A 26,590-nucleotide genomic window follows, 5' to 3' on the forward strand; every position below is an offset into this window, starting at 1 on the left:
AGAAGCAGAGCTCTGTGACTTGACTCAGTGTTCCCAAGACGAGAAGAAATTGGTGTCTTGGGAGAAGAACATCTAGTGCAGGCGCTGAGACCAGGGAGAAATTGCATTTTGGTGTTTACAGCATTGAGTGCACTCCAGGAAAAATTTGGGGAGTTTTGAAAAGGAAACAATTATGACATTGACTTCTTAATAGAGGGGACAGAATTCTTACTATCAAGTCCCAGTATTTTCCGAGTTCTCCTGGCATGGAGATGAATGCGAAGTCACTTGTGGGCTTCCAAGCAGAGGCACAATAGATCATAGCGGTGCGCTAAATTCCACAAGAGCTGTTTGCTTTTTCATGGCAGTCAAAAGGTCATTTAATGCCAGGACTTATTTGGATATGAAATAGTCATTTTGAAAATGTTCAGGTGAAGAAATAATGCCCTAACTCTCAACATGTGACTAATGCTTTGAGAAAGGTAATATTAACTTGCAGCATGTGATTCCAAGCAGAGCCGAGCCGTGGAGTGTCTGCTGGTTTCCTAACCATTCTTAAATTAAGGCGCTGCAATCTGTTACATAAATCTCTATTTTCTTATTTTAGGTTCAGCCAGCATTTTGCTAGTGAATAAATCAGACAGCCCAGATGTCATTTCTCCCTGACTAGATATAAATCACAACCAAAAGGCTCGCTAGGTTTGCCAAAAGTGCTTCATATGTCAACGAAATCTATCGTTACTGCCCCAGGATTCTCGCCTCCCCCCCAAAGGAATAAAGAGATCATTTGCCATCAATACAGCATCAAAGAATATTAAATTCCCCTTTTGAGTAATGAAATTCTCCCTCCTGATGTTTTACGGTATATAAATGGACAAGATGCATCCCTTTCCCAGTTGACGTGGAGAAGCTTCTAGAGCTGCTTGTTTTCTCCTTAGAGATGACCTAACGGAGCCTTGTTGATGAGGATGCACCACTTCACAGGACTAGATGGAGATATGGAGTTCCTTACCAATTCATTTCTTTAGGTGCTGTATTGTCCGGGGGGCTGTATTACTGTAAGAGACACCTTAAAATCTCAGTGGGTTACCCCAGAGAAGATGTCTTTCTTACTCACATCACACATCCAATATGGATGCTCTGTTGCCCTCACTCCCACTAGTGGTTCCGTCATCACCTGGAGCCTCCTGAGATAGCTTCCCTAATCCTCTGCAGCTGGCTGGCCTGGAAGAAAAGGGAAGGAGAATGTGCAGTTTTATTTGGGGAGTTTCATGGGTCAAGCCTGAAGGTGGCGAACATCACTGCCCCATTCCATCCCCTAGAACATAGTCTAATGGTCACTTTCAAATGCAAGGGAGATGGCAAATGTGGGGTATTTCTGAGCGCAGCAGGAGAAATGAGATTGTGAATATGTGGTCATCTCCACCACTGATGCCAGACTCCTTCCCTGTCCTTCCCTTCCTTCCTTCCTTCTTTCCTTCTTTCCTTCTTTCCTTCCTTCCTTCCTTCCTTCCTTCCTTCCTTCCTTCCTTCCTTCCTTCCTTCCCAAAATCTATGGTGTTCTGGTTGCTTTGGTGACAGGTTTCCATGTTCTCCCCCTCCATGATGGTACCTTAGTGGTCTGGGTACCACTTCTGTACTGGGAAACCTAACTCAGTGTTGGATGGGTGGTCTGGAAGGAGATTCAGAAACAAGTGCTTTAAAAAATTTTTTTTAATCATTAAGAATTAAAAGGGTAAAAATGAATAAAGTATGGCTGACACATATATATCTTCAGTATATTATTTTCTACAGAAAAGCTGCAAAACTCCTGACATGGCCTGACATCATAGAAGTGAAATATTTCCAAAATGAATTGAGCCCAAATATTTTATATATGGTGGAAGCTCTATCTAGTCTAATTCAATATTTAGCAGTATTTATAATGAATAACAAGCAGTAACATTTTAAGTTCAAATTTCCTACTTTCAAAATAATTTTTCAAGTTAGTGAAGGATGGATTTCTACTCTCCATCTTTACCTACCACTGGTGATAAAGGGTACCTTCCTGATAGTGATTCAATTATAGCAACTTAGAAATTTAAATTTTAGAAAGAAAGAAACATTCATTTCATTGATAGCTAATCTCTGGCTCACTACAGAGGGGGGAAGGGAGGGGGCTGACTGGTCATGGGGAGGAAGCTAAGAACAGTTAAACTTCTTTTAATTAACAGTATTTTATTCAGTAGATTACATAAGACATAAGTACTTTTTAAAAATTGGGCAACGTATCAGTGTTTTTCTCATAAGAATTTTAGTGAAGAAATTAATGCATTGGTAAAGATTGCTAAAAGAGACAGAAGGAATTAAGAAAAGATAGCACATAAATTGAAGAAACATTGGCTTAAGGCACAGAATAAAATTTTATTCAAAGCACAGTTCAGCTATTTCTTTCTGAAAATTAAAAATTTTTATTTTAGTTTATTTAAAAAATGTCTCCCTTACGGGTGAACCAATAAGGTAAAAGAGAATTGTAATAACTTTTCATTTCTGCTTTTCAAGGAGTAATTCATTTTGCTTTATTCACTTGAGAGACTGAAGCCATTTTATTGTTGAATTTTATAAAGCTTGCGTGAACAAGTTCTGTTCACCTGTAAGCCCAAGTTGACATGGTTGTAATCTTCCTTTTCTCACTGGCTGCTTCATTTACCATAGAGAAATCCTTTCTTCAGCATTATTTTCTCCCTAGAATGTAAGCTTCTTTAGGACAAATTCTTGGCTTATTCATCACTGTATTCCCAGCAACTAAAACAATATCTGACACATACAGAGCCCTCAGTAAGTACTTGTTGAAGATTTGTGTTGATACAAGTGCAAGCAAGGTGCCTTTAGTCCCTCTTTTATTGTGCCATAATGTCCTGGTTGTTAATCTGAAGATGAATTAGATCATTTTGTGAACTCCATTGACACTGTATTGGAAGTTTATTCATTTACTCTTTCACTCATTCATTCATTGATGTGTTTTGTGTTTATGGCACTAAGATGGACATTGAGGACCACAAGGATTTATAGGATGCAGCCCTTACTAAGTACTAAATTCACTGAAGATTAAAAAGCCTATTCAAACGCAGGTGATACGATGACAAACATAATGTATTTGAACAGCCCAAGGTGGAATGTAGCCTTTCTTAGGAATGCTCTTTTATGAGGTATCATTACTTTGTTCTTTTAAAAGCTTCTGTTCATCTTGAAAAGCTAGGGACTCTTACAAATTTCTGCAGCTGGATTGGCAACTCCTTAAGGGCAGAAATAATATCTTTACTTGTATCTCCTATAAAGGGCAGAGTCTTTCTTCTAATTGGAAATCAATAAATATATGTTGGATGATTGAGTTATACTACTAAAAATACACTAACCTGCTGAAGAGATTTAAAGTGGTAATAATGATTCTAGTTTGTCTTCCATATAGAGCAGGGATGGAGATATCTTGCCTTATGAAAACTGACTATTGGGTAGCCCTAAGATCTTTACAGAAAGAGATATATTGCAGAGATTGCTATAGTTCTAAAGTGACGAGGAGTAGATGTCTCCATGAATCTTTCCTGTGGGGTACATACAAATTCATTTCCCTGGACTTGTATATGAATAAACTGTGTCCAATTTGCATTGAGAAACCCACTACAAAGGAAATTACCCTACAGTTTGCAAGGCAGCAATAGAGACACAGATGTAGAGAACAAACATATGGACACCAAGGGGGGAAAGCGGGGGGTGGGTGGGGGGTGGTGGGATGAACTGGGAGATTGGGATTGACATATATACACTAATATGTATAAAATAGATGACTAATAAGAACATGCTGTATAAAAAAATAAATAAAATAAAACAAAAAACCAAAAAAACAACAAAAAAAGGAAATTACCCTACAGATAAAAGATGTGAGGAAGATGTTTTCCAAATGGATTGAATTTCTAGTGTTTGTCTTGTGTTATCTGAAGAAAGCAATACCTTCCTTCATCCTTTTAATACATGACAAGAAATTTGACAGGGGTTGGGAAATGATAGCCAAATTTTATTCAGCCTTCTGCCTTCCCAACAGTAAAATCCCAATTAAATAAGTATTAGATCCAGGATAGACTAAAGCGTGAGATAGAATAAAAGAAGACCCTTGCAATAACATAATGAGAAAAGTATTTTTAAACCGAATTAGCACTGTTTGAAAAATGAGGCAAACTTGATTCTTTCAAATGTAGGGCTCTCAAGTGGTGAAATTTTGTACACACAGCACAGATGTGTGCTGACAGATATTCAGAAAAGAGGGAAGATCATGCTGTGGAAAAACTGACATGAGTTGGTCATATAAATCTTTGGAACAATCATAGATGAGTCATGGCAAATTCTTACAAAGAATGCATTTTAATAAAAAATGTATGATTTATCTAAGGTGTCTCAATTTTTAAAAATTGTACTGATTAGCAAGAAAGAGGGAGGTGATGTGAATTCAGTTTTTTTCAAATCAAAAGGGAAGCAAAGAGGGGAAAAGAGTCAGTCTCTGTAAATGTCTTTTCAGTGGAATCTGGAAAAACCAGCTTGCCATTTCTTTCACTTTAGGGTCTCACAAAATCATAAATTCTTGGAGGCCTGAAACTGATTTTTTCTACGGATATCCTTGTTTCTAATATAAGTTATAAAAAAGGTAAGTTGTAAGAGAGAGGAGTTTACTTGCTGAGTTTGTTTAAATGTGGGGGGCTGGCTCTAAGAATTCATCAGGGACCTATGCTCATTCTGTCTTCTTGTTCGGTTATCCTCACCACGTGGCTTCCATCTTGTGGTACGTCCACACTTCAAGCCAGTAGAGTAGAGAGCATACCCCTTCTTTCTTATTTATTTATTTGGATTCCTTTTTTTTTTTTTTTGGCCACACTGCATGGCCAGGCCCGGCAGTGAGAGCACCGAGTCCTAACTACTGGCCACCAGGGAATTCCCATATACCCCTTCTTTTTTTTGTTTTGTTTTTCTTTTTTATAAATTTATTTATTTATTTGTTTTTATTTTTGGCTGTGTTGGGTCTTTGTTGCTGTGCGTGGGCTTTCTCTAGTTGCTGCGAGCAGGGGCCACTCCCCCTTGCAGTGCGCAGGCCTCTCACTGTCATGACCTCTCTTTGTTGTGGAGCACAGGCCCCAGGCATGCGGGCTTCAGTAGTTGTGGCACGTGGGCTCTAGAGCCCACGGCACACGGGCCCAGCTGCTCCGCGGCATGTTGGATCCTCCCGGACCAGGGCTCGAAGCTGCGTCCCCTGCATTGGCAGGCGGATTCCTAACCACTGTGCCACCAGGGAAGCCCTACCCCTTCTTTTTTAATGGCATGTTCTGGAAATTATACACACCAATTCACCTCAGCTCCCATTGGCCAGCACTTAGTCACATGGCCATGTTTAGTTGCAAGGAAAGCTCGGAAATGTAGTCTTTAGCGGGGGTGGCTCAGGGACCAGCTAAAACTCAGGAGATATGCAAAGAGATGATAATAGGAGTACTGTTATCATTGCGGCAGGTTGAGATTCTGCCACTCAGCCTGAGAGAGTCTTAAAATTGAGATGGCGCAGACTGAGCACAGAGGCTGGGGTATGAATAACTGGGCAGTGGGAAATGGTGTAGAAAGCCAAACTGCAGTCAATAAATGAATTGATAATGATGGATAAAGTGCAAGATTAATTTTAGCTAGAACTCACTAAGGGTCAAATACTATCCTATGTGATTTGTTTGGACTAGTTTATCTAATCTATCAAACAATGCTCTGAGGTAAGTCTGATAACCATTTCCACCTGAGAGATGAAAAAACTGGTGCACAGAACAGTTTAGAAACTCACTCAAGCCATATACTTAAAGCTGCCAAGGTTGAAAGACAAACTCAGGATGAACAGATGTTAAAATATTGAGGCCAACCTTGAGTTCATGTGAGGGTTTAAAGGAAATGTCTCCCCATGGTGCTTACTGTAGATAATCTCTTTAGACAGAGTTTATCCTTCTGTTGGCCTCCCAAGGAAACATTTTGAAAGTCTACCTCTCTTATTCATTATGACACTTCTAACTAAGATTCTTCCAATGATCTGCTCCATTCACTTCCCTTCCTAAGCAATGTTCTCAACTCCAGCACTGTCCATCAATCTCAAGGCAGGGTCACTCTATACAGTGAAACCTCTGGTACTTCCTGAGAGATGGCAGGAAGATGGGTCCTTTCCCTACCTTAACCTGGAACCACTGACTGCCTAGCTGATGCCACCAGGCTATAAACGGCTGCCAGGCTAGGGCTGGGGCTCTTGCTCTGCTAAGAGTTTCCTACTTTACCCAACGTCCCTGTGGCACTGTTACACCCAGAGACGTCATAAAGTATCTGGGCCCTTTTCAGCAAGTGATTCTGGCCAGCCAGAGCAGAACTCTCTCTGTATAACTACCTGCTTAAGTTAATTAAATTTAACACGTGAATTATGCATGGTAGGTCCTAGAAATATGAGTGAAACACAATCTGTGTCCACAAAAATCTTACAGTCCATGTAGAAGACGAGCTCAATAAAAATAACATTACAAGGGAGAATAAATTAAGTGCCAAAAGAGATGAAAGGCAGTAATATCATATCTGTGGAGGAAGCAAGTGTCCTATCAATCCACTTTGAATGAATTATGGCAAAACTATATCATATGAGTAATTAATTGAATAATACGTGCTCTAACTGAAAGGGAGGGAGCAAGAAACAAAACAACTAAATTAGGGCAAGGCCATTTCCATCTGCCCTTCTATTTAATGAGAATGCATCCTGGAGGGAGCAGGAGATGGGAGCTATGAATCTGCCCTTTCCTCAGTAGCCACAGTCCTCTTGGGCGGTAGAAGTTTGCAATGACAAATCCGATATTGGACTTTAAATGTGATTTGAGGAGTTATACAGATTAACTGTGACTAAGTTGCTTTATGCCTACGTGTTGATTCTATGACCTAACCAGAAATACAAGAAGTTACTCCACTTTATAGGAGTCTGACAAACAGAGATGAAGAAAAGAACGTCCCTGGTGGAGGGAATGGCGTGAACAAAGGCAGAGATGGGGCAGAGTAGACTGTTGGCTGAACACAGGGAAGAGCTGGGAGAGGAACCTCAGGAAACGAACTGGAAACTGAATATTTGCCCATCTGGAAACCAGTTTTTCTACACTGTTCAGAATCCATCAGACTTAGGGCTCACTTCACATTCACACACAGGACGTCCCGTTTGTGTGATGGGGAGTAAGTACGATGGCTTTCAGCTTTCTCCATCTCCCCAGCTCTCCCCATGTTCCACGCTTTCATCCTTTCTGCTTTTTCTTTGAGATAATGAAGTGGAAGTTATGTGACCGTGAATTCAAATCCAGATGCTATGAATTCGGGTCCTTTTGGGCTTATTTTCTCTTCTCTCCATTAGGATAATAGCCCCTAACCCTCAAGTTTGCCTTGAGGATTAAGTGAGACAAGATAATGTATTTGAGACCCCGCATGCTTGGCAAAGAGTTGGTTTTCTCACTCTCTTGCACCTGTTGGTGGCCCTGTCAAGGTCCTTCACCTAGGCCTGCTCCTCCCTGCCAACAAAAACATATAGAACTTCATGATTCCAAGAGTGGGCTAGCTGCCCTAAAGGCTTTGCCTCTTTCTTTGACTCACTTTACCCTTCTGAAGTCCCATCTCATCCCCTCAGGGCTTTGCTGTCTGCTTGGGAAATTACAAAGCATTGAGCGCAGATCCTAAATAAGAGTCTGGTAACACACCTGCGTTTTAACTGAGCTTTCTGCACACAGATCCCTACTCTAGAGGGAAAGGGTCAGGATTTGGGAGGCAAATTTGTGGAGGGAATTTTAAAAATCAGAGATACCTTCTTTAGTTTTTTGTTTTGTTTTGGCCACACCGCACAGCTTGGGGATTCTGTTTCCCGACCTGGGATTGAACCCAGGCCATGGCAGTGAAAGCCCGGAATCCTAACCACTAGACCACCAGGGAACTCCTCTGAGATACCTTCTTTTGTACTCCTCAAATCATATTGTGTTGAGAAGTTGCCAAATCCACCCATGGGAATGGCAGTCTGATAGATAAATTGAAATTTATCAGTGAACAGGGAGAATCTATATTCTAATGCTAAAAAATTTATGGTATGACTCTCCCCTAATTTTTTTCCTTTCTGTGTGTTTTGTACCTCAAAATGTTTTGTCAAGAATTATAAAATTTACAAAGGAGAAGTGAAGAATTAAGGAAAATCTATAGTAACAGCCTGTAATTGAGTTTCATGAGATTACAGATTATGTAGAAGATACCAGACTTATTTGCAGAAGACATGTTAGAAGTTTGGAGAAATGAAAGTTCAGGGCTGCTGACATGAGTGTATTTCTTTTGGAAAAAACACACCATAACAACTTCAATGGCAATAACCAATTTATCCTTCATTTCTGGGTTTTAATGCAGATCTGATTGCAACGAAGTGCATTGTCCAAGTTTCTAAAATTGGTCAGCTTAACAAACTGAAGTAATTGCAATCAGATGTAGCATAGGATAAGGTCAGCAAGTTATCTGAATGAGGGGGAAAAAAATCTGTGTAGGATTTTAAAAGGCAATCCCAATATGATAGAGTTTATTCTTCTACTTCACAGCCCCTCTCTCCTTCCCTCCTTCTACCTCCGTGCCTTTCTCCACAAAATCCCCATTATTTGGGTCTAAATCATAAAACAGTTCATTAAATTGATAAACCATTAAAAAAAATGAGACTCTGCCTCACTGGAAACATAGGGACACAGCAGGAAATACAGAACATGATCTAGGAGCAGGAAGTGATATAAAATGACAGACAAAATGGAAAGATTTGAAAATGACCTCTGAAGCTCTAGAAGAAAACTCACAGATCCTCCATCAATATGTTCATGAACAAAAATGAAAATTCTACTGAATGTTTTAGGAGGCAGGTATTATCCAAGCCTACTATATTATAGCTCCAAGCCATCTTTCCTTTGTTCTTTTCATTTACTAGATGTCTCATATAAAAATGTTCAGAAGTATTGATCTTGGTGTTGGATTTGCAAGTCCCTTTGCAAGACTATAAAAATAACAACCTTTAGTAGATTTGAAAGCAAATATGAGTCCCTTTTGCATTTGTGGAGTTATTATGCAAAGAGGGTCAGTGAGTGGGCAGTGTACAGACAATGATCAATAGTTTAGAGAGATGACATAGAGAACCAGAGAGTGCCTGGAGAGGAAGCAGTTGGGTGGTCTGCTCCAAATTCTGTCCCTGATCTCTGTGAACTGGGAGAAGAACATTTCCCGGTTAAGGAAACTTAATTTCTTTTTGCCTATTATTTTATCTTTAAACTAGAGAGAACTTCATAAATGATTTTTCAACATGCTCCAGAGAGCTCTGGGGCTCAGAGGAGCTGTTTAGGGACCACAGAAGTCTAAAGGCCAAGATGGGAGGGGCTGCTGAGCAAGAGTCCTGGTACTTCCCACCTGATTCAATCAGAACATCTCTACAGACTTGCTTTACTTCCTTATGTTTCCAGTTTATAGTACTTTTGAACAAATAATTCTGTGGTAAAAATAAAAAATAAAAAACTGAAAAACTCTGAATGAAAGTATCTCTGTTCTGGGAACCACTTTCCCACCATGTGCATCTGTAAAAGTCTTCCAAAAACTTTACTAAGCTCTTTGAGGACATGAATTATAAAATCATAGATTTATGGTCTTTTACAACTTCAAGAAGACTGAGATTTTTTTACCCATGAGAAAATTGGATCCTGGAAAGGTTTAGATTTACTGATGTCACATAGCCAGTTAGTGTGTTATTCATGTTTGAATGTCTCATGTCACCTGTATGTTGTAGTTGTACAATATATACTTTTAAAATGATTCTTTGATTTTTCACATTAAAGCTGAAAAGACTGGGAAAATCTCTGTTCACTTGGTGATTGTAGGTCTTTCTGTGTATGTGTGTCCTTTCTATTTTGGTACTTTCCTGTTAAAATGAGTGTATTTTCTGAAATCCATATCGCTTGTGTTTCTTTGTTTCCCTCCTTTAGCTCATAGAGAATTTATCCAAAGACTGAAGAGTTTTTACAAAAAAACATTAAATGCACTTGGCTTGTGCTTCTACAAATTCTCAGATTTTAACCTAAGTGGTTTCCTGATTAATGAGACCCCTAGATTTGTGTTCACCAGTGCCCTGTAGCACATGCCAACTCCCCGCCACAGATTTACTATGATCTAGAAAATGGATTATTTTTCAGTTTGCATGGTCCTGCATCTTGAGACATTCTTTCCATCTGCAACTTTTTGTTATATTCCAATTCATAATGTGGTGATGGGAAGGCAGGGGAAATTCTGCTATTTTCACTTCCTGGCTGAAGTCGATGCTAAAATCAAATACTTCTCGTGGAACTGTTAGAAAAAAAAAGTCAAATATATGAAAATTAGAGTAAAGGAAGGCTGTCATTGAGAGAAATGTCTAACTAAAAATTACCCAATCTTCTAGAGGCATATATCTTTGTTTGACTTGCTATTTGTTTCAATTAGGACCTACCCAGGCACACAGTTTTTGCTTCCCAGAGTGAATTCCAAGTGGCCCTGGAACCTTTCCTTTGTTGAATCTTTTTTCTCTTTTGTTTTTGTTTTCCTTCCTGTTTTTCTATTTCTTTCTATTTCTGTATTTTTGTTTCTGGATCTTGGCTAGGTGAGTTTGTCTCTGATGTTTGTCTATATTAGGGTTAGGACTCTATTTCTTTCTATGGCTGGGACCAAGGATCGATAGTCATCAGATCAACTGGTTATAACTGTATAAACAATAGAACAACTTGTATATAAAATTTATTGTTTGGGTATTGTGTCTTTCTACAACTTGCTCTGGAGTCTAGTGGTTATCAGACCATTAGGCTGGACTCAACTGAGTAGTCAGGAGATCACTCTGTATATAGTAATATAGTTTGTGCACAACTGATAAATTATTCCCTGTTGGAGACAGTGATAACTGGAAATCTTGTTTTATAATCTGATCACTTTGTGATCTCTCTCAGGTGAACAGTCGAGAGTTATCTTCTGTTGAGTGACATACCACAGAGAAATGGAAATTGTTAGTCTGTTTTTAATGAGCTTAAATCAACTATGACAATGTTTCATGTCCCATGAAAAGTAGAATGGTCCTTTGAGATCCAGACTAGTAAGATTCTGTGTTCTGCAGGGTTTTTTTTTTTTTTTTTTAGCTATGGCTAAAGTTGTAGAACTGATGCTGTAAGCTCTTTTTGTGCTCGTATGGCTATAATTGAGAAAAGTCTTTATCTCTCACTGTGTAAGTTTGAAATATTTTCCTACTGTCTGAAGGTATTAATAAATTAGATTATAAAACCTCTAAAATTGAAAGAGCTCTTTTCTGATTGATTTATGTATCTCCACTCATTTAGTTCTTTTACATGTCTCTATGTATCTCCATTCATTTAGTTCTTTTATTTATTTATTTATTTGTATTTATTTTTGGCTGTGTTGGGTCTTTGTTTCTGTGCGAGGGCTTTCTCTAGTTGCGGCGAGCGGGGGCCACTCTTCATCGTGGTGCACGGGCCTCTCACTGTCGCGGCCTCTCTTGTTGCGGAGCACAAGCTCCAGACATGCAGGCTCAGTAGTTGTGGCTCACGGGCCTAGTTGCTCCGCAGCATGTGGGATCTTCCCAGACCAGGGTTCGAACCCGTGTGCCCTGCATTGGCAGGCAGATTCTCAACCACTGCACCACCAGGGAAGCCCCATTTAGTTCTTTTAAATGCCTCTCTGCAACATTTTGTAGTTTTCAGTATACTGGTCTTGCATGATTTTTGTCAAATTTATATTTAAGTATTTCATATATTTTGATGTTATTGTAAATGATATTTTTATTAATTTCAATTTCCAGTTGCTTATTGTTAATATATAGACATGAAAATAATTTTTGTATAGTGTTCACGTATCCCGTACCCTTGCTCAACTCCTTTGTTAGTTTGAATAGCCTATTGTAGATTACTTAGGATTTTATACAATGCCAAGTATGCCATCCATGAATAAAGCTTCTGTTTGCCTCATTTTTCCAATTTATATGCCTTATTTTTCTTGCTTTATTGCATTGTCTAAAACAGTATTGAATAGAAGTGGTGAAAGCAGATAGCTTTTCTCAAATTATCCTTTCTTGAGGGAATATATTCATTATATCATGATTAATTATGTATGATGTTAGCTGTAAGTTTGTGGTAGATTGTCCTTAATCAGGTTGAGGAAGTTCTCTTTCTTCTTTATTCAAAGTTTTTGTCATGAATGAGTATTCAATTTTGTCAAAAACTTTTTTCATATGTGTTGAGAAGATCGTACTTTTATTCAGTATGTTAATATGATGAAATACATTGGTTGATTTTATAATGCTTAATTCAACTTGCATTCTTGGGATAATATCATTTGGTCATGATATTACCCTTTTTATAAATAGCTTGATTCAATTTGCTGAAATTTTGCTAAGGATTTTCATTTCTCTGTCCATGAAGGATATTAATTTTGGTATTCTGTTCTTGTAATGTCTTTGTCTGGTTTCCCTGTTAGGGTAATACTGGCTTTGTAAAAGGACTTGGGAAGTATTCTTTCCTCTTCAATTTTCTGTAGACAGATATACATAATAGAATCAATATTATTTCTTCTTTTTTAGACATATGGGGAAATTCAGTTAAATCAACTTGGGAGGGGTGGTGTTGGAAAATTTTAACTACAAATTCAACTGCTTCTAAGCAATAAGCTGGGGCAATCATAGAGCTCACCTCATTTGTTTCTCTTCTCTTAGGAATCATGGTCCTGTGCTTGCTATTGTTCCATGTCTGAAGAATCATTGCTTCATATAATTTTATTTAGTGTTCTAGTTGTTTAGGGTGGGGTGATAAATCCTGTCTCTGTTATTACATCATTGTTAGAAGATGAAGATTTTGTCTCATTCTGATGTGTTTATTCTTAAAAGTGTTTTGTTAAAAAAAGATTAAAGTTTTGGGAATTCCCTGGTGGTCCAGTGGTTAGGACTTGGCGCTTTCACTGACAGGGGCCCAGGTTTTTTTTTTTTTTTTTTTTTTTTAAATTTATTTATTATTTATTTATTATTTTATTATTTTTGGCTGTGTTGGGTCTTCGTTTCTGTGCGAGGGCTTTCTCTAGTTGTGGCAAGGAGGGGCCACTCTTCATCGCAGTGAGCGGGCCTCTCACTATCGCGGCCTCTCTTGTTGTGGAGCACAGGCTCCAGACGCGCAGGCTCAGTAGTTGTGGCTCACGGGCCCAGTTGCTCCGCGGCATGTGGGATCTTCCCAGACCAGGGCTCGAACCCGTGTCCCCTGCATTGGCAGGCAGATTCTCAACCACTGCGCCACCAGGGAAGCCCGGGCCCAGGTTTGATACCTGGTTGGGGAACTAAGATCGTGTAAGCCACACTGTGTGGCCAAAAAGAAAAAAAAATTAATTCATTTTTTTTCAATCTTAAAGTCGCAAATTAGTCATGGATTACCCAGCTGGTTCTCAACAAGAATTTATAAAATGATATTCTATACTCATTAGGTAATCCTACCAGATAGCAGGATTTTATATGTCAGTAAAATAACTTTCTATGCTTTGTAATGACTTTGTTTTATAAAAACAAATAAAAAAGTTTCTCATTTCTAAACTGTTATGGTTTCTTCCAATTGTATATTCTTACTTCATATTTATTTTAAAATATTATAGTATCATTTCAATTTATATGTAAACTCACCCTGTATTAGCTCAATCTCTCTCAGTATTAGCTCAACCATTCATTATTCTTATGTACATGTGCTCCAATCTTAATGAAGTGATGATCTCTCTCCTAACATCACATTTCATTTTCTCTTCACAAAAGTAAGTTTTATATTAAAAAAAAAATACAACTATATCAAGATGTCTTTTATACCTGAAACTGTCTTTGAGATTTCCCAGATGAATATTAGAAAATCACAAAGATTTTGTCTTTCACCTTATAAAAAAAGAGAGATGATAAAAATAATTAGGATTTTTGGTATGTTCTATTTTTCCTAATTAGCTCAACATCATTGAATCAGTTTCATGAGAAAAGTTGTTAAATGAAGGAAGAAGCTTTCTATATGTTTTGTACAGAAAAAAAATTATTGATATAAATATGTTTTATTGGTTGTACACTTTATAAGATGTGTTGCAAGGCCCTGGAGATTTGTCAGTCTGTATTATGTTCTTATCCTCAATGGAAACATGGATCTAATCCTTTAAAAAGAGTTATGTATCTTATTGACTTCAATAGAGAATTTTACTCTTCCCCTCTATGATATTGTTGATTACTATAATGAATTAACTGTCATTCAGTCTTAACATCAGCAAGTTGTTTCTACTTTCCTCTCATGTTTGCCTGAAGTCATGAATCTGATTGTCAACAAAGGACAACCTGAGAATTTCTTGGAAAAGACTAATCCAGGTATACTTAATGTTATGGACGAATTTTATCCCCCCAAATTCATATGTTGAAATCTTCACTTCCAGTACTTCAAAATGTAACTGTATTTGGAGATAGGTTCATTACAGAAATAAGTAAGGTAAATTGAGGCCATATAGGTGGGCCATAACCCAATATGACTGGTGTCCTTCTAAGAAGATGAAGTTAAGACACAGACACATGGAGACAAGACCATTTGAAGACAAAGGGAGAAGATGGCCATTTGTGAGCCAAGGAGAGTGGCCTCAGAATGAAACCAATCCTGCTAATACATTGATCTTGAACTTCGGGCCTCCAGAACCATAAGGAAATAAATTTCTAGTGTTTAAGCCATCCACTCTGTGGTACTTTGTTCTGGTATCCTAGCAAACCAATATATTTAATGTGGTATTTTAATAGTACAGGCTTTCAAACTGCCTTCACTTGGACAACTCTGACTGTATTTGGGGAGTAAGTAAGGATTTCTATTAACTCTTCTCAATCCAGAATGAGATGATTTCATGAAAGCAACTGGTGATCCAGGGACCAGTGGAAACAATTAACTAGGATTGATGAGGAAGGAAGCAGAATTATGGTTGTTTGTCTTGAAATGTTATTGGTATTGTCTTTAATGTTCTGTATTTTACTGGGTATTCCAGAAAGCCTTTTCTCCTTTTTCTTCATCTATGTTTATGCCTCAACTTAATAGAAAATACTTCTGAGCACACCCTCCACCTCTCTGAGCCGCAGTGTCGCATCCTGAGAGCGGGCAGGGGAGCCCCCGTCTCTGCATGACCTAACGTGCTGCCTAACGAGTGCAGGCGGGTTCCCCATCCAGCTTGTCTCCAGGGCTCCTGCAGAAGCCAGCACTGTGGGGGGCAGAGTCTACACCACTGCTGCATCTGTTGGGAGAAGCTCTTGCTGACAAGTGAAATGGCAAGCTGACAAGCTTGAAATGAAACGTTCTTTAAATGTTATTTCTTTCTTTTTGAACTCTCAGAATACAGAAAAATATTTTTTTACTATGTCTCTACTTTTCATAGCAATATAATTATTTGCATAGGTTCAATAAGAATCTGACCTCTTTTTTTACTAGGATATAATTGGACAAATCGACTACGTAACCAAAGACATGCTTGGAGTGTCAAGTTTGAGAATTCATCTTATTTAATACACTTATAGTAAGACCATAACTAAAGAGCAAGGGTTTTAAATCACATGTGGAACATATGCCTATAAAGCCCTCCCAGGAAACTGGTCTGATACCTGTTGTATACTAACAGAGTCCTTGCATTACAGGTAGGAAGAAAGGTCATTTCTTTGCAGGTCAGGTGTATGATCAAATATTAGAGACTTCGAAGAGAGAGGAATTCACCCATATTTATTAATAGTGCAAGTGAAACCTAGTGGAGAGAATTTCTTGGGCTTCGTTTCCTAGCTTCCGTATACAAGAACAAGTAATGGAGGCTTTTCAAAGTCTCTTCAGAGTCCAGGATTCTTTATGAAATTTCAAGACAAAAGTTAATTTTATGACCTTAGTAACTAGCTCTGGATCTGATGATCATACAGAAGTTTATATAGTTAAATAACACCTCTTGTTTCACTTGTATAATGTAATTGGGTAGACACATTATGAACACAGCTTTTTGTGTTAGGAATAATCTTTAGAGACTATTTAGGGAGGACTACTAAGAAAACACATCCAAAACATGGAAAGAAGGGAAAAGGTTGGTTAAATGTCCTTTCGATATCATATTTCTCCACACCAATTAATATTTAATTATATAGGAGTATACAACTTTGACCTGCTGTATACTACTGATTAGAGCACAGACTCTGTGAAGTTACATGTCAGTTTCTGACTTTTGTCCAGCATGGATGTAAATAATTTATGTCTGGTAGAAAAGATGATCTCAAACGTTGTGAGTCTATTGTCTATAGACCATTTTCCACTTTTATCTCTAACTTAGTGAACTGATTTTGGCTTATCTTTGCTGAGGAATATACAAACTTCTGTTCCTCAAATGCTCTTGGAATAAGTTTTACCATTCTGCTAGTTCTCACATGAATTAGGTAAATTAATCTCTGAATAACGTTCACTCTATATCAGTATCAACTTTTTGTCATTTGAAAATTATACTTGGACATGGCACAAATATTGATGTCATACTGTTCCCTCTGTAAAATTATTAAGTATTCACCTTGACCATAGTAACCCATATGTTGTGGGTTAAATTTGTCCCCTCAAAATTCATATGTTGTTGTCCTAACCCTTTATTTCCACAGGATGTGAATGTATTTAGAGATAGTGCCGTTGCAGATATAATTCGTTAAGGTGACATCATTAGGGTGGGACCTAATCCAATATGACCAGTGTCCTTTAAAAAGGGGAATTTTGGACGCACACACACAAGGAGAATGCCGTGTGAAGATGAAGGCGGAGACCAGGGAGATGCTTCTATAAGCCCAGGAATGCAAACTGTTGCCAGCAAAACACGAGAAGCAAGGTGAGAGTCATGGAACAGGTTCTCTCACAACGCTCAGAAGGAACCAACTCTGCTAACACCTTCATCTTGGACTTCTAGCTTGAAGAAGTGTGAGATGATAAATTTCAGTTGTTTCACCCACCCAGCTGGTGGGCCATTGTTCAGGCAGCCCCAGAAAACTAATACACTGTGGATATCATCAATGAACTACTTTACATCTGATATTCTATGGGTAAAAGAAAGTAAAATGCTTGACTCTGTGAGTGCTATAACATTTTAAAATGTGGTTCTTATCGCTGAAAGACTTATGACTGATGTGGTGAGTTACAATATGGTCTTGAAAAATTAACAAAATTCTAGAGAGGTTGGGGAAAGGAGTGATTCACAAATTGTTTAAAGGCTTGATGCAACAGCTGGATCAGGTCAAAAAGAGAAAATTACCTAACACAGTCCAACCCTATAAGTGATAAATATGGTGGAGTATTGATTAAAGCACAGCTTGTTAGAGCACCGAAGTGACCATGCTCAGCTGCAGGTGAGGGGAATAGGTTGAATCCTTGAAACCCAGGGCAAGACCAAATCCATAGCCACAGGGAAGTCAGGAAGGACAAAAAGAAGGCAAAAGCAGGTGAACAAAGCGTTAACAGAGAGAGGGGAAAAAGAAGAAACTAATATATATTGATTACCTATTAGCTAGAAATTCTTCTAGACTTTTTGAAAAACATTTTCTCTCATTGAACCCTCAAGGCAGCCAGGTTAAATATTCATTTAGCAGTTAATATATTTGAGGTTCAGAGAGGTCAAACATATTGCCCCAGGCCACAGAAGGCTCAGCTAATGAGTGGCAGAATAGAGTTTTGAACCTAGGCTGTTCTGGCTCCAAAATGCATGCTCATTTTAATGCCTTCCGGTTACTCTCATAATAATATAATGATACGGAATAAATATAACACAGGTGGCTTAACATTAGCTATAGTTATGGTAGTTATTAGTGCTGCTCATTAATTTCATCGCTTCTTAGTTTGCTTCTGAACTTTCTGGCTCCTTTGGGCAGGTCATGGATTGATTCTAGCCCATTGTTTTGGCTTGTTCAGGGGGAAGCAACTGATGTCACTTCGAGGTCAGAACTTGGAGTCACTAGGGAAAGACCCTCTAGAGCCCTGATTTCTTTGCCCCGTAGTAGAAACGTGTATTGAGATGTAGATTCAATTAAACCGCGTTACCGCAAAACTGCAATGAACAAACTCCTCAACTGACCCACGCTGGATACAAAATATGAGTGAAAAATAAACTTTGTTGGTTTAAAGTTATACTGACTGATAAAATAACATACAGTAATTTTTTTTGTAAAATGAGGGATGTAGGAATTAAAGGCCCTTCATGTCTAAAATGTTATGATTCTAGGCAGGTTTTGTCACTATAATTGCATTTAAAAAACTAATTTGCAGTCTATTTTTAAATTATGAAACAAATTCATAAATGTGCAAATGAAGTGAGTAAATTACTATTGGGAATGAGTTCTGATGTCAGTTTTTTTTGTTTCTAATCATCAGATGTGTGATGGTGATTATAAATCTGTTGTTTGGGTACGAGGTGTTGGCCAGCCCCTTGTAGGGTTCGCTCTTGTACCCCATGGCGGTGATGAGCAGGAAGGACTAACACAATGAGAGCCTCTTGTCTGGTACCAAACAGTAACAGCAAGATATTTGAAAGGGCAGGGAATTCACTGGAAAGTTTCACAGAATCAGAGCTATTGCATGTTTCATTTTTGATCACCTGGCAAAGGTAATAATACATGGCTATGGCTATGCAGGATCAGAAATCACTTTGGGCTGATATGCCTAGAGGCATTTCATGAGAAAGATAAGACTTGAACAGAAACTTAATGAATTGGAAAGAAAGAGACTGGATGGCTTGTGGGCAGGAGGGGGTCAGGTGGAGATACATAAACGCATAGAGATGGCAAAAGCAAAGGGTGTATTTGTGTGGCAGGATCAGTGAAATACTGGGGCTGTACATAAGTGTGAAAAATTTTATTTCTAAACCAAAGATAGAACCCCAAATGTATGCAACAGTCAACATATTCACAATGAGATAATACGGTGCAACAGTGATCCCAGCAGGCACTGGCATCTAGAGTGGGCGTGTGTTCAGGGCTATGTGGACGCTTGGTGTGAGTTTCAATTGAAGGTGGGAAGGAGACTTTGCCTGATGGAAGAGAAATAACGATGTGAAGGAACAGCGGGAAATGGGGAACTTGCTAATCCATCTTCCCAAACCTGGGACACAGGATTTAAAGGTTCTACCTGGAGAAACTTTCTGGGAACAGGCAATCCTCAGGCCAGTGCCAGTCTTCAGTAAAGGCTAGGAGGACAAAGGAATAATCATGAAATTAAGAGAATTGGCCCCCCGAGTTCCAGGGAGCACTGAAGAAGTGTTAGGAAAAGAAGAACATTGTAGAAATCTGGGTAAGAAAAGAATCAGCTCAGGGCAATATGAGGATAAAATATTGAAAGAGGAGAGATGATCAGAACCCAGGGGGCAAGGGAGGTGAGCAGGATGGGTTTAGCTGTCCACGAGTTGCCAAGGTTATACCCAGGGGTCCCCTGGTGGATTCACAGGTGGTGGCCCTCAGGCCTGTCCATAGTCAGCCTGGTGGTACTGCCCTTTCCAGAAAGAGAGAACCTCCAGGGGGTGCGTGCAGTCCTACCTTTTTGGAAAGAGTCATCTGAGGCTGGGTTAGGCTGCACCTTCCAAGGACAGGCTGGCTCTCCTTGAGATTTTTCACATTATCCGTAAGTGGGGTAAGAATCTCCACACCACTGTAAACAGCACCTGTTGCTCACCGCCATCACCAAGAAGCAGAGATGGACTGAAAATCTTTGCTGGAAACTTTGCAAGAAACACCTCTGAGACCTTCTTGGGAATCTAGAAGGCCTCATCTTCAAGTACCATCCTCTGGAGAAATAACTGTAGCTCTTGGGGATACCAAATCAATGACAACTCAGTAGAAACAGAAATAATTTAGGTTTAAAATGATTTTTGTGTCTATTGTAAGTTCATTTCCTTTTTAGCTATCCTGGGGAATGGCTGCCTTCTCAAAATTGTTAAATTGTAGCAAAAAGGCAATGATTTAGGAGAGGTTTTTCTTCCACTGTCTATCCCCTAAGGATCATTGCAGAAAACAAATCCCACGCAGTGCTGCCTGGCTTTCACCTGGGCTTTAGGCTGAGTAGAGCAGAGGCAGCTCTGAGTGGGAGCTGATACAACACAGGGGACTCACTGAAATGCTGCCCCACATGTAGAACCAAGCCCTAGTTTAACACGGGGAATGTATTTTGAAAGGCCTCTATTCCAGTCTCCCTATGACCTCCAGAAGCAGCGATAGTAACTCAGGTGCCATATAGCGCTCACAAAGGCTGAAATCAGAGATGTTTTACTCATCTGTTACTGCCACAGATTTGCTTTGAGCTCACTCTTAAATTATTTAAAATCTTTCTCTGCTCTCTTTCATATGGCCCATGATTCAATTATCCAAGTTAAGCAGCCAAAAGCAATCAAAAATGATGGAAATAAAGACAAGAAATGGTTTTATTTACAATGCAAATGATCTGGTTCCTTCTCAAATAAGAGAACAAATCAAATTAGCTGCTCTTCAAATTGAGAGGAAGTCACTGTACAGAACTGGCACTTATCAGAGCAGGGTTCTCCAGCGGCTCTTGGCTCTGGAGAGGGCTTCAGATGAATTTCACCATAGCAAGGGTTTGATTCAATGCATGTAATTGGAATGAAAAAATATTGAAGGCAGTGGAAATGTACTCCATTACGACCTGACAAAATGCAAGTGCCAAATGGCTGTCAGAATGTCTCAGTGTACGAATGACAAATACCCAGGGGAAATGATGCAAAGTAACAAGGACAGCATTTATTAGCACTTCTACAACCTTGGAGGCTCAAAGAACAGCTGTTTCACCTAATTCAGTGTTTTCCCCTCCAGTGGGAAGATGGGCACAGCAAGAATTGCTCATAGGAAGAAGGCTGGGGTGAGAGGTTAGGTGAGGGATAGAAATACTCTCTTCCACCTGGTTATTTTTCCACCTCAGTGCCAACTATTTTTCTCCCTGGAATTCCTCAGAAATGCTGACCATCACTCAGTGCTTCATCTTGCTTATAATAAGCTCTCCGTGTGTCCTTTTAAATCTCTCTTATAACTTAGCAACCTGGCTTGCTAGTTACACTGGTCAGCTAGATGCAAGAATGTAAATATACAGTGCCCTGATAGCCAGAACACCACCCCACAAAAAGGAGTGGATAAGTTCATCAAAGAATAGTGGGTGAAGAGAAGACAGAGATCCAGTTTTCTAAGGAAAACACTTCAAAGTAAAATAGTTCCCTAAGGAAAAACTGTCCTCTTTTGCAACCTACAGATGTTGTTCAATTGACTGCAGCCTCTCTTTCTCTCCTAGAGAAGCAGCAAGCACAGCAGAGTGAGGTGCTGTGGTTTTCTGTGGAGCAGTAGGTTTCCTACCTCGGCTCATAGGGTAGGAGTCACATTCCAGAAGGTGGTGAGCGTCTACCTTCTCCTGCAACTGAGCTCCCTGAGCAGCTTGGATGTGGGAGTCCTGAAGTCCCAGCCTTTGGGAATTACGGCGAAGTGATAACTCCCAGCAATAATTTTGCCTGGATAGTTCCCCATTTTTCTAGTGCTGAGTCCAGTGTCAGGCATATAGTAGGTGTTAGTAGCGTCTTTCATGAAAGAGAGTGAGATGGCTAGGATCCTAAAACCCTGACTCCTCCACTGCCTGCCTACCACCTTTGCAGGTCCTCAGGGAAGCAAGAAGATGGGACCCTCCAGGAAAAATAACACTCTATTCCTAGCTGAGGTTTTGGCTCTAAACTTTTATGTAGCTACCTATTGAGAAAATGATTTGCACTGCGCATTATCTATGAGGTCTCTGTTACCCAGACTAGACGTTGGAGAGCAGAGCTGTTGACAGTTTTCCCACCCTTAACCTCTTCCTGAAGCTTCTTTTACAAGGTCTAATCACTCAGCAGCTGAGAGGTCACTTTCTCTCAAGAGGCTGACACCACCATTTTCCTATTGTAAGAAAAAGAGACAATCCAAAGGAAAATTCCCTAAAGTGGGATTCCACCAAAGCAAAAGCATTTTTAGTAACTTTGATCCTTTCTGCAAATGCTCCAATCTCTAGTTAAGCTTGCTTAATTTTTAAATCTTTGACCTTCGTCCAAATTTTTCTCAATGTAGATTAAGCAGTTGGACAAAAGTTCTACCTTGAGCTCTTTGTTTGTGGAAGTTGGAATACACATCTCACATATGATTTGCATGAATCAATGAAGAAATGCAGAAACTCTGCCTCTGCACTTCTCTTTCCAGATCTCAAGATCATATCTGTACTGGCAGAGGATCTCCAAGCTACTGTTAATACAGTATCCAAGATAGCCAAGCTGGTGTCATCCTTCCAATAATTACACTAAGTGCTGGTAATTCACAAAATGTTTTGGATCATTCAAATAGCAGTGACTGACAAATTTACTTCAATCCTGGTTGTATTTGGGGATTCTTAATAAGAATTACTTTTTTAAAAAAAATTAATTAATTAATTTATTTTTGTCTGTGTTGGGTCTTCGTTTCTGTACGAGGGCTTTCTCTAGTTGCGGCGAGTGGGGGCCACTCTTCATCGCGATGCATGGACCTCTCACTGTCACGGCCTCTTTTATTGTGGAGCACAGGCTCCAGACACGCAGGCTCAGTAGTTATGGCTCACGGGCCTAGTTGCTCTGTGGCATGTGGGATCTTCCCAGACCAGGGCTCGAACCCATGTCCCCTGCATTGGCAGGCAGATTCTCAACCACTGCGCCACCAGGGAAGCCCCAAGAATTACTTTTGATCAACTCTTATATTAACATTATTTTTAAGAATCAAACACCTTACAGTACATCTAAATTATCTCATTATTATAAAATGGGAGTCTCTCTTAGTGATGTGAAATACGTTTTATGTCAGATTCAGTCACCCCCAGCTTTGCATGAAAACATTGGAGGAGATATAGTTCATTTTAAACATGGTAAAATGTAGTCAATTTAAAGGATGAGAAAGCCCAGGCAAAAATCCTGTTTCAAAAACAGCACTGTAGCACAGGTAACTTTATGAGAAGTAGGAACAACTGAAGATACGGCTAGAATAAAGAAAAACAGTGATGGAATCCTTAGGGAGTAGAGAGAAACTTATCAATGAATACATATGAAACACCCTAGGAGAACTCTCAGAAGTAGCTGGGAAATTTTTGAATAGTAGATGCAACGCTTGAAAAATTAATTTTGGTTATTCTTCTGGGGACCGTATGTAGTCTAGAAAGAGAAGGTAGAAAAGAATCACACCACAGAAAGGAAATGTCAAGGTCACCAAGTTCAATGCTCTCATGTTAAAAACGGCAACTAGAAATTTTTAGAGAAGGAAAGTATCTTAAAGGATCATCTGATCTTATACTCCCACCCATTTTACAAATGAGAAAACTGAAGCAGATAAAGGTGAAGTGGCTTGCTGGAAGTTACATGGTTGTATTTGGAAGCATTACTACTCAGCTTTAGAAGGCATTATGTCTACTTACAGGGATTCAAAGATTGACAGCTGCAGTGCCCTGTCAGAGCAAAAGAATAAGAGTTTTCAGCAAAATAAATTTTCATTCTGACTTCAACTATTATCTAGTAACTTCAAGACACAAATTTTTTTACTGAATTGACATATCTAAATGCTAAAATTAAAAAAATACTAAAACGAAAACCCCCTTTCCTTGGATTCAACAAATTAATGTATAAACCATATGGCACTATTCTACAGTGCATGCATATTCATTCAACACACATTCAAGAAGTATTCTAAGGGAGAACATTTTGCTTCCTGCCCTCCAGACAGTATCATTTAAATTAGAATGATCAGATTTGGGCAAAAAACAAAACAAAACTACAGTACAGGGCAATGAGTGACAAGTGCTATGTGAGGTATATAAAAGAAGTGGCACAGGATTGGAGATTATGGAAATTCACTTCTAGCTTCTGGGATTGGAGAAGGCACCATGGAGAACACATACTTGAGAAAGGACATTGGCTAATAGGTGAAATTTTGTTACCGAACCAAACTTGGGTCTGCTTGCCCAAAGCAAAACAAAGCTAATCTACTGACACTGGCTTGTGGTGAAGGAAAGCACAGCACTTATTTGCAGGGCACCAGTCAAGAAGAATGTGCAGCTTGTGCTCAAAAAACCTAAACTCTCTGATGGATTTTAGGGAAGAGTTTTTAAAATCGACATTAGGGGTGAGGGTTGCAGGGTGCCTGATCAGCTTGGGGACATTCTTCTGATTGGTTAGTGGTGAGGTAACTGGGTGGTATTTCGGGAGTTAATATCATCAACCTTCTGGTTCCAACCGGTCTATGATCTACATTCTTGTGTCAACTTCTTCCATCTAGCGGGGGTTTTAGTATCTGCAAAACAACTCAAAGCTATAGCTCAGAATATTATCTATAGCCCTTGAGGAGGGACTAAGTGTCCTTGACTTTGTTTTATGGCTAAACTATTATTATTTTTTCTTGCTTGACTGCTTTCCTTTGTTTCTGCATTTTCTCGCTTCTCTAATTAAATTTGCTCTTTGGAACTTGGGAAAAGCTGAGGAGGCTAAAGCTTTTCTACAGACAAGAGGCAGGGGACATGGGAACATGTCCCTGGGAATGCCCCCTAGGGTCCTGCTTGGTTTCAATTTCAATGGATGAAAATATAAGAAACAAGAGAGATTTTTTTTTTGGCAGAATAAATTAAACGAGGAAAAGAATAATAACAGCAATACAAATAAATTACCATTTATTGAATGCCTACTATGTTACATATGTGAGTTCATAAACTCTTCATGACAGTCTTCAGAAGTACTTATTATTATTCCTGTTTAACAGAAGAGGAAACTGAAGTTCAGGGAGGTAAAATAACTTGCTCAAATATATACAGTTCGTAAGTAGTTTGTCTTTGGCTCTATTTGATCCCAAAGCCTCAGTTATTACCTCCAAAGACCTCTAACAAAATAGGAAAACCACAGCTAGTATCTAAAAGTCCTTAAGAAATCAGGATGGTTCTAGTTAGGTGTTAGCACTGGTGAGTCAAGGGGAATATAGAGACAAATTTGACTTGGTTAATTCCATGGTCAGTAGTGAAATCTCAGGTCTCCTGACTACTGGGCAAAGTTCTGTCCATTAAATACTTTTCAGCTATTAAAATCCAAGAGAGTTAGAAAAAGGCAAAAGGTCAATGCAGAATACATTTCCTTTAATAAACATGTATTTAGAATTGTTAAGTTTTTAAAAAGTACTTGAATCATAACATTATGAATTTTAAGCCAATATGGATGTGTGGAAAAGCTTAATACTATTTAAGTGGCTTTTTTTTTGAAAATTAAATATGTGTGAAAACTGGCTTCTGTTTCCCAATGGCCTCCCACAGTATTCATCCAAAAAATATTGGAAGCAATTTTATTTGCCTTATTCTTGTGTAATAAGCCTCATTTGCCATACATGTGCTCAAGGGACCAGGGAGCAGCACTCAGCATCCTGTAAGTTAAAAATTTTTGTTTGCAGTCCACCTTCTGAAAAGAGACCTCAATTTTGCCTGATAGAGACTCATCTCTAAAGTCATCAAAATGCTAACTGAAGCACCCACAGGCGATATCTCTTCCATTTTCCATCTCTTGAATTATGTCTCTGACGTTTCCCTTCTGTTGAGATGAAAGGCCAGATTGCCATCTGGAGTCTCTATGTTAAGGTTAATAATTACCCTTTCTATTTTTACTGCTGGTGCCACTTGGGGAGAAAACTTCCTGACTGACCACGATGAGTCTCCAAGGGGATCAGGGGTGTTGCCTTATCTGAGTGTCAAGAAAAAGACAGACAACAATCTTTCTGGTTTGGTTAAAGAGCAGCATTTTCCAGAGGCCAGACGTCCCTCCAGCTTATGGTCGAATGACTTCTCTGGGGCTTGTGAACAGAGAAACCAAGAGTTATGTCCGACTAGTCATTGCTTCAGGCTGTCCTGCTCTTCCCTGACAAGGAAGGACATCATTAGCTAAGGGCAGGAAAGCACTGAGAAAGTAGGTACACTGATTTCTGGAAGGCAGTGAGGACGTCTGGGCAAACCACTGGTATGGGTGATATTCCTCTTTGAAAGGAACCTGGATTTCTGTCTTAAATAAATACTGCTAGGACTCACCCTTGACCAGAATGAACTGTCACTTGTGTTCCAGAAGGACAAGTTTCAGCAACTGTGGAACAGTGGAGTGAGCTCTTCAGAGACAGAAGACCAGGCTGACATTTATAGAATGACCTCAGGAAAGACCAACATCCCTGGAACCCATTTTCAAGTGAAAAGTTGGCATAGAATACCTAGACCACTGAGTAATTTGGTGGATTAAATATGGCAGTGCTTGAGAAGCATTTGACACATAGCAGGCATTAATTCCTCCACCCCTTGGTTTAATTGAATATTGCTCACATTTTGACCCATTCACAGAGGCATATGGATAATTCCTATGTCTTTCATCTTTTCTCCACAAAATGAAATATTTTACCCCAACGCTTTCTTGACCTGGGGCCATA

General features: G+C 39.2%; 1 protein-coding gene and 1 long non-coding RNA gene across 2 annotated transcripts in view; one reads left to right on the top strand and one right to left on the bottom strand.

The window, feature by feature from the left end:
• LOC309666875 (uncharacterized protein) overlaps nucleotides 1-26,590 on the bottom strand; it is a 367,169-nt gene that overhangs the window by 258,557 nt on the left and 82,022 nt on the right. The gene's annotated exons all lie outside the window — the stretch shown is intronic.
• On the top strand, nucleotides 5,165-26,288 carry LOC309666991. The gene is made up of 2 exons (XR_014267455.1): nucleotides 5,165-13,053; nucleotides 13,387-26,288. It is a non-coding gene; the product is annotated as an uncharacterized lncRNA (long non-coding RNA).

This window comes from Balaenoptera physalus (genome assembly GCF_965194825.1).
Source record: "Balaenoptera physalus genome assembly, chromosome: 9".
Taxonomy (NCBI): Eukaryota; Metazoa; Chordata; class Mammalia; order Artiodactyla; family Balaenopteridae; genus Balaenoptera; species Balaenoptera physalus.